Source organism: Meriones unguiculatus (assembly GCF_030254825.1).
Source record: "Meriones unguiculatus strain TT.TT164.6M chromosome Y unlocalized genomic scaffold, Bangor_MerUng_6.1 ChrY_unordered_Scaffold_23, whole genome shotgun sequence".
Taxonomy (NCBI): Eukaryota; Metazoa; Chordata; class Mammalia; order Rodentia; family Muridae; genus Meriones; species Meriones unguiculatus.
This window is the reverse complement of record NW_026843709.1, coordinates 4,053,890-4,061,353: the sequence shown is the minus strand read 5'-3', so window position 1 is coordinate 4,061,353 and position 7,464 is coordinate 4,053,890. Positions and strand designations below refer to the sequence as shown.

The 7,464-nt window shown below is 37.9% G+C and overlaps 1 non-coding gene across 1 annotated transcript; it reads left to right on the top strand.

Moving 5' to 3' along the window:
* The first annotated feature begins 5,333 nt into the window (after positions 1–5,333).
* LOC132651686 (U6 spliceosomal RNA) lies at positions 5,334–5,440 on the top strand. Its single transcript, XR_009589269.1, has one exon. It is a non-coding gene; the product is annotated as a U6 spliceosomal RNA (small nuclear RNA).
* Positions 5,441–7,464: the final 2,024 nt, after the last annotated feature.

Sequence of the window (7,464 nt, the reverse complement as noted above, 5' to 3'; positions counted from 1 at the left end):
GGCTTCATAGAATGCGTTTGGTAGTGTTCCTTCTGTTTCTATTTTGTGGAATATCTTGAGAAGAATTGGAGTTAGCACTTCTTTGAAGGTCTTGTAGAATTCTGCGCTGAAGCCATCTGGTCCAGGCCTTTTTTTGGAGGGGAGACTGTTAATGACTGCTTTGATTTCCTTGGGAGATATAGGGCTATTCAGTCTCAGAAATGGATACTTCTCTCAAAGAAAAAGTAAAATCAGAAAAGTTCCAATCACAAAATATCCAAGAAATCAAGGATGCTATGAAAAGACAAAATCTAAGAATGATAGGAATTCAAGAAAAAGAAGACTCCAGACTCCAAGGTCCAGAAAATATTTTCAAGAAAATCATAGAAGAAAATTTTCCCAACTTAAAGAAAGAGATGTCCATAAATATACAAGAGGCCTACAGAACTCCAAATAGACTAGACCAGAAAAGAAACACATCATGTCACATCATAGTCAAAACACTAAATCTATAGAACAAAGAAAAGATATTAAAAGCAGCAAGGGAAAAAGGCCAAGTAACATATGAAGGTAGACCTATCAGAATCACACCAGACTTCTCATCAGAAACTATGAAAGCCAGAAGGGCCTGGGCAAGTATCATGGAGACTCTAAGAGATCACAAATGTCAACCCAGACTACTATACCCTGCAAAGCTTTCAATCAACATAGATGGAGAAAACAAAATATTCCATGACAAAACTAAATTTACACAATATCTACACAGCAAAGCATCCCTACAGAAGATACTAGAAGGAAAACTCCAATCCAATGAAAACAAATTCACCCAAGAAAACAGGGCATACAGATAATGTCCCAACAAAAATGAAAAGAAAACAAGCAATGAAACAGGGTTAGATCATTGACTCCATTACAAAAGGAACTAACATGCATTGGTCATTATAATCTATCAATATCAATGGACTCAACTCACCAATAAAAAGACACAGGCTAACAGAATGGTTAAGGAAACAGGATCCAACATTCTGTTGCATCCAAGAAACACACCTATGCAACAAACAAACACTACCTCAGAGTAAAGGGCTGCAAAACTGTTTTTCAAGCAAATGGTTCCAGAAAACAAGCTGGAGTAGCCATCCTAATATCTAGTAAAATAGACTTTCAACCCAAGTTAATCAAAAAAGATAAGGAGGGCCACTATATTCTCATCAAAGGAAAAATCCACCAAGAGGAGATCACAATCTTGAATATCTATGCCCCAAATACAAGAGCACCGACATTCGTAAATAAAACATTATTAAAGCTTAAATCATACATTGATCCTAATACCTTAATAGTGGGAGACTTCAACACTCCACTCTCACCAAGGGACAGATAAACTAGACAGACACCAAATAGGGAAATAAAAGCACTCACAGAATCCCTAAATCAAATGGACCTAATAGACGTCTACAGATCATTTCACCCAAACTCAAAAGAGTACACCTTCTTTTCAGCACCGCATGGAACCTTTTCCAAAATAGACCATATAGTGGGTCACAAAGCAAGCCTCAACAGATACAAAAGGATTGAAATAATCCCTGTATACTATCTGACCACCATGGACTAAAGCTAGACATCAACAACAACAGAAACAACAAAAAGCCGACAGGCACATGGAAACTGAAATACTTACTACTCAATGACAGCTGGGTTAAGGAAGAAATAAAGAAAGAAATTAAAGACTTCCTAGAATTCAATGAAAAGGAAGGCACAACATACCCAAATTTTTGGGACACATTGAAAGCAGTGCTCAGAGGAAAATTTATAGCACTAAGTGCCTGCAAGAAGAAATTCATAACATCACATACAAACAACTTAATGGCCCAACTGAAAACCCTAGAAAAAAAAAAAGAAGCAGATACACCCAAGAGGAGCAGTCGGCTGGAAATAATCAAACTAAGGGCTGAAATCAATCAACTAGAAATAAATAAAACTATCCAAAGAATCAATGAAACAAAAAGCTGGTTCTTTGAGAAAATCAACAAAATAGACAAACCCTTAGCCAAACTAACTAAAAAGCAGAGAGAAACTATCCAGATTAGCAAAATCAGAAATGAAAATGGGGACATAACAAGACATTGGGGAAATACAAACAATTATTCGGTCATACTACGAAAGCCTATATGCCACAAAATTTAAGAATCTAAATGAAATGGATAATTTTCTTGATTAGTTTCTTTAGGTGTACAGATTTTAGTAGGTTTATCCTATATTATATGTCTATATGAATGAGTATGTACCGTATATACAGGGTGCATCCCTTTGCTTCTGGGATAGCTCACTCAGGATTATATTTTCCTAATCCCACTATTTACCTGTAAATTTCATGATTTCCCTGATTTTTATTGCTGCATAATATTCCATTGTGTAAGTATACCACAATTTGGGCAGCCATTCCTCCAGTGAGGGGCATCTGGGCTGTTTCCAGCTTCTGGCTATTGCAAATAAGGCTGCTACAAACATGGTTGAGCAAATGTCCTTAATGTGTACTTGAGATAATTTTGATCTATGCTAGGAGTGGTATAGCTGGATCTTGAGAAAGGGCTATTCCTAGATGTCTGAAAAATTGCCAAATTGCTTTCCAGAGTGATTGTACAAGATTACACTCCTGCCAGCAGTGGAGGAGGGTTCCCCTTTCTCCCCAACGTCTCCAGCATGTGTTGTCTCTCAAGTTTTTGATCTTGGCCATTCTGATGGGTGTAACGTGAAATCTTAGGGTTGATTGATTTGCATTTCCCTGATGGATAATGCGTTTGAGCATTTGTTTAAGTATTTCTCTGCCATTTGATATTCATCTGCAGAGAATACTTTGTTTAGCTTTATTACACATTTTTTAAATTGGATTACTTGATTTTTTTGCTTTTTAACATCTTTAGTTGTTTATATATACTGGATATTAGCCCTCTGTCAGCTATAGGGTTGGTGAAGAAATTTTCCCATTCGAATGTCATTTTGTTCTGAGGAAAGTATCCTTTGCTTTATAGAAACTTTTTAGTTTCCTGAGGTCCCATTCATTGATTGTTGCTCTTAGAGCCTGTGCTGTTGGTATTCTGTTTAGGAACTTGTCTTCTATGCCAGTGAGTCCTAGGGTATTCTCAACTTTTTCTTCTAAGGAGTAAAGTTTGTATAGTTTTATGTTGAGGTCTTTGATTCACTTGGATTTCAGTTTTGTGCAGGGTGATAAGTATTAACTTATTTGTATTTTTCTACATGTAGGCTTCCAATTAGACCAGAACCATTTCTTGAAGATGCTGTCTTTTTTCCTTTTCATGGATTTTGCATCTTTGTCAAAAACAGGTTTTTGTAAGTGTGTGGATTTATGTCAGGGTCTTCTGTTTGATTCCTTCATTTATTTTTTTTCAATGCAGTTTATTCAGGAACCTTGAACAATCATCAGACCCTGGGGAAAGCCAGCCCACAGCTTATATAGCCTCTGGGTAGCCAACCCCAGCATGCCACGTGGGCAATGCAGATAGGTCCACATACATGGAAGCAAGCCAGATCCTCAGCGTTAGCCAAATGTGGAGTTGTTTGTGACAGAGAGCACTCACCATCAGGAAGGTGGAAGGCAGAAACCAGCTCCATCTTTAAGGCATGGCATTATGCAGCTCTCTACAGTTCCCCCTTTTTGTTTTAGATGCATCAGGGAAGAGTAGAGGTCTGATCTCTGATATTAGAAATAAATTGGGACTTTGTACCGATGTTCATTTAGGTGTCATCCACCCAAAGAGCATCAGACCCGTCCAATACCTTTTTCTCAGATGCGGGACCTGGGGCATCAACCCCCATGCAATCAGACATGCTCTTCTCTGGGTCGAAAGTGGCTGGCCCTGAGTGCAGTGTTTAGCCTCACATCCTGAGCATAACATTTTAGCTTTTTATGGTAGCCAACCATGCTTGGGGAGACTGTCCTGCTTCAATGGCTGTAAAGGCCTGAATGGTCATGGCTGCATTACGCTGTTGTGAGACTCTAATCTTGAATTGATCCAACAGTCTGTTACTATGCCAGTACCATGCAGTTTTTATTATTGTTTTTAGTGTAGTACAGCTTGAGATCAGGGATGGAGTACCTCCTTTACTGTAGAGAATTGTTTTAGCAATTTTGGGTCTCTTGTTGTTCCATATGAAGGTGAGAATTTTTCTTTCAATATCTGTTATGAATTGTGTTGGTAATTTGATGGGAATCACATTGAATCTGTAGATTGCTTTTGGTAAGATGGCCATTTTTACTATGTTAATCCTGCCAAGCCATGAGCATGAGAGATCTTTCCATCTTCTGATATCTTCTTCTAATTCTTTCTTCAGATACTGGAATTTTTTTTTTATATAAGTCTTTGACTTCCTTGGTTTGGTTCACACCAAGGTACTTTATGTCCTTTGCTATTGTGAAGGTTTTTGTTCCACTAATTTCTTTCTTGGCCCTTTTGTCCTTTGTATACAGGAAGGCTTCTGATATTTTTCAGTTAATTGTGTATCCAGCCTCTTTGCTGAAGGTGTTAGTCAGCTGTAGGAGTTCCATGGTAGAGATTTTGGAATACTATCATATCATATCATATCATATCATATCATATCATATCATATCACCACTATTCATTTGACCATATCCAAAAAGCAGAGGAGAACTTCAGAACCCCGACAAGTGGATTCTCCCTGCCCCAGAACTCAGCAGGCACCACAAATTAACAGACAACACCTGAGACAGAGAGAATGGTAGAGGCCAGCTAAAAAGGCAAACAACAAAAGGCAAAACAACATGGCATCTCCAGAACCCAGTTATACTGGGCAAAGTAGCCCTGGACACCGTAACATAAGTGAAATTCAAGATGACCTTATATCTATTCTAATGAAGAGGTTAATGGAGGAAGTAAATAAAATGCTTAAAGAATTAGGAGAATATATAATAAAACAGATTTTGGCCATCCTTAAGAAATACAAGAAACTACAGCCAAACATTCTGTGTCATCGAGAGACATAAAAGAAACAGAGGAATGTTCAAACAGACAGCTGAAGGAATTGAAGGAAAAACAGGAAAATACAGTCAGACAGGTGAAGGAAATCAACAAAACAGTTCAAGATCTGAAGATAGAATTGGAAGAATTAAAGAAAACACAAACTGAGGAGATCACAGAGAGGGAGAACCTAGGAAAGAACACAGGAACTACAGAGGTAAGCATAACCAACAGACTACAAGAGATGAAAGAAAGAATCTCAGGTGTGAAAGATACTATAATGGAAGAAATCGATCTATCCGTCAAAGAAAATAATAAATCTAAAAAAATTCCTGACACAAATCATCCAAGAAATCCAAGACTGTGCTCGCTTCGGCAGCACATATACTAAAATTGGAACGATACAGAGAAGATTAGCATGGCCCCTGCGCAAGGATGACACGCAAATTCGTGAAGCTTTCCATATTTTTAGAAGACATCCTTCAGGAAAAACCAGCTTTCTGCAAAGGGGATTCTCTCCACCACAGGATCCCCAGGAACCACCAGAAAATAACCCCAAACCCCTAAGATAACACAATGGGTAGAGGCCAGCGTAAAAGCTCAAGCAACAAAACACAGAGCAATATGGCATCTCCAGAACCCAGTTACCCAGGGGCAAGTAGCCCTGGATACCCCACCATAACTGAAATCCAAGAAGATGACCTAACAAGTATGCTCATGAAGATGATAACAGAGGAAACAAATAAGATTCGTAAAGACATAGAGGAAGATAAACTCAAACAGAATATTGCCATCCGTAAAGAAATAGAGGAAGCTGCAGCCAAACAGTTTATGGCCTTTAGAAAGGAAATGCTTAAAACACTGAATGAAATGATAGAAACAGAGTTGAAGGAACTAAAAGAAAAACAAAAAAAGTACAATCAGACAGGTGAAGGAAGTAAACAAAACAACTCAAGACCTGAAGATAGAATTGGAAAAATTAAAGAAAACACAAATGGAAGAAATAATGGAAAGGAAGAATCTAGGGAAGAAAACAGGAACTACAGAGATAAGCATAACCAACAGACTAAAAGAGATGGAAGAAAGAATCTCAGGTGTAGAAGATACAATGGAAGAAATCGATGTATCTGTCAAAGAAAATGTTAAATCCGAAAAATTCCTGACACAGAGTGTCCAAGAAATGTAAGACAATATGAAAAGACAAAACCTAAGAATAATAGGTATAGAGGAAAAAGAAGACTCCCTTCTCCAAGGCCCAGAAATTATTTTCAACAAAATCATTGAAGAAAAATTCCCCAAGCTAAAGGAGAGGCCAATAAGAATACACGAGGCCTACAGAACACCCAACAAATTTGACCAGAAAAGAAAATCCTCCCGCCACATAATAATCAAAACAGTAAGTATACAGAACAAAGAAAAAATACTAAAAGCTGCAAGGGAAAAAGGCCAAGTAACATATAATGGCAAACCCATTAGAATCACACCTGACTTTTCAACAGAGACTATGAAAGCCAGAAGGGCCTGGACGGATATCATGCAGACCCTAAGAGAACACAGATGTCAGCCAAGATTACTATACCCCGCAAAACTCTCAGTCCTCATAGATGGAGAAAACAAGATATTCAATGACAAAAACAAATTTCAACAATATCTACAAACACATCCAGCATTACAGAAGACACTGGAAGGGAAAATACAACCCAAGAAAGCTAGCTACATTCAAGAAAACACAGGAAATAAATAACCTCACTTCAGTAAAAGAAAAAGCAACCAAGCACACAACAGTATGACTACAGCCAACATCAAAATCAAGAGATCTAACAGCCACTGGTCATTAATCTCTCTCAACATCAATGGACTCAACTCTCCAATAAAAAGACACAGATTAACAGAATGGATATGTAAACTAAACCCAGCAATCTGTTGCATACAAGAAACACACCTAAGACACAAAGATAGACATTACCTGAGGGTAAAGGGATGGAAGACTACTTTCCAAGCAAACGGACCCAAGAAGCAAGCAGGAGTAGCCATTCTAATCTCTGATAAAATAGACTTTCAACCAAAATTAATCAAAAGAGATGGGGAAGGATACGTCATACTCATCAAGGGCAAATTCCACCAGGAAGACATCACAATCCTGAACATCTATGCCCCAAATACAAGAGCACCCACATTTGTTAAAGAAACATTGATAAAATTTAAAGCACATATAGATCCCCACACATTAATAGTGGGAGACTTGAACACCCCACTCTCAACAAAGGACAGGTCAACAAAACAGAAATAAACAAATAAACAATGTCTCTGACAGAGGTCATGAATCAAATGGACCTAACAGACATTTACAGAACCTTACATCCAAACACAAAAGAATTTACCTTCTTCTCAGCACCTCATGGAACCTTCTCCAAAATAGACCATATAGTGGGTCACAAAGCAAACCTCAACAGATACAAGATGATTGAAATAATCCCTTGTATCTTGTCTGATC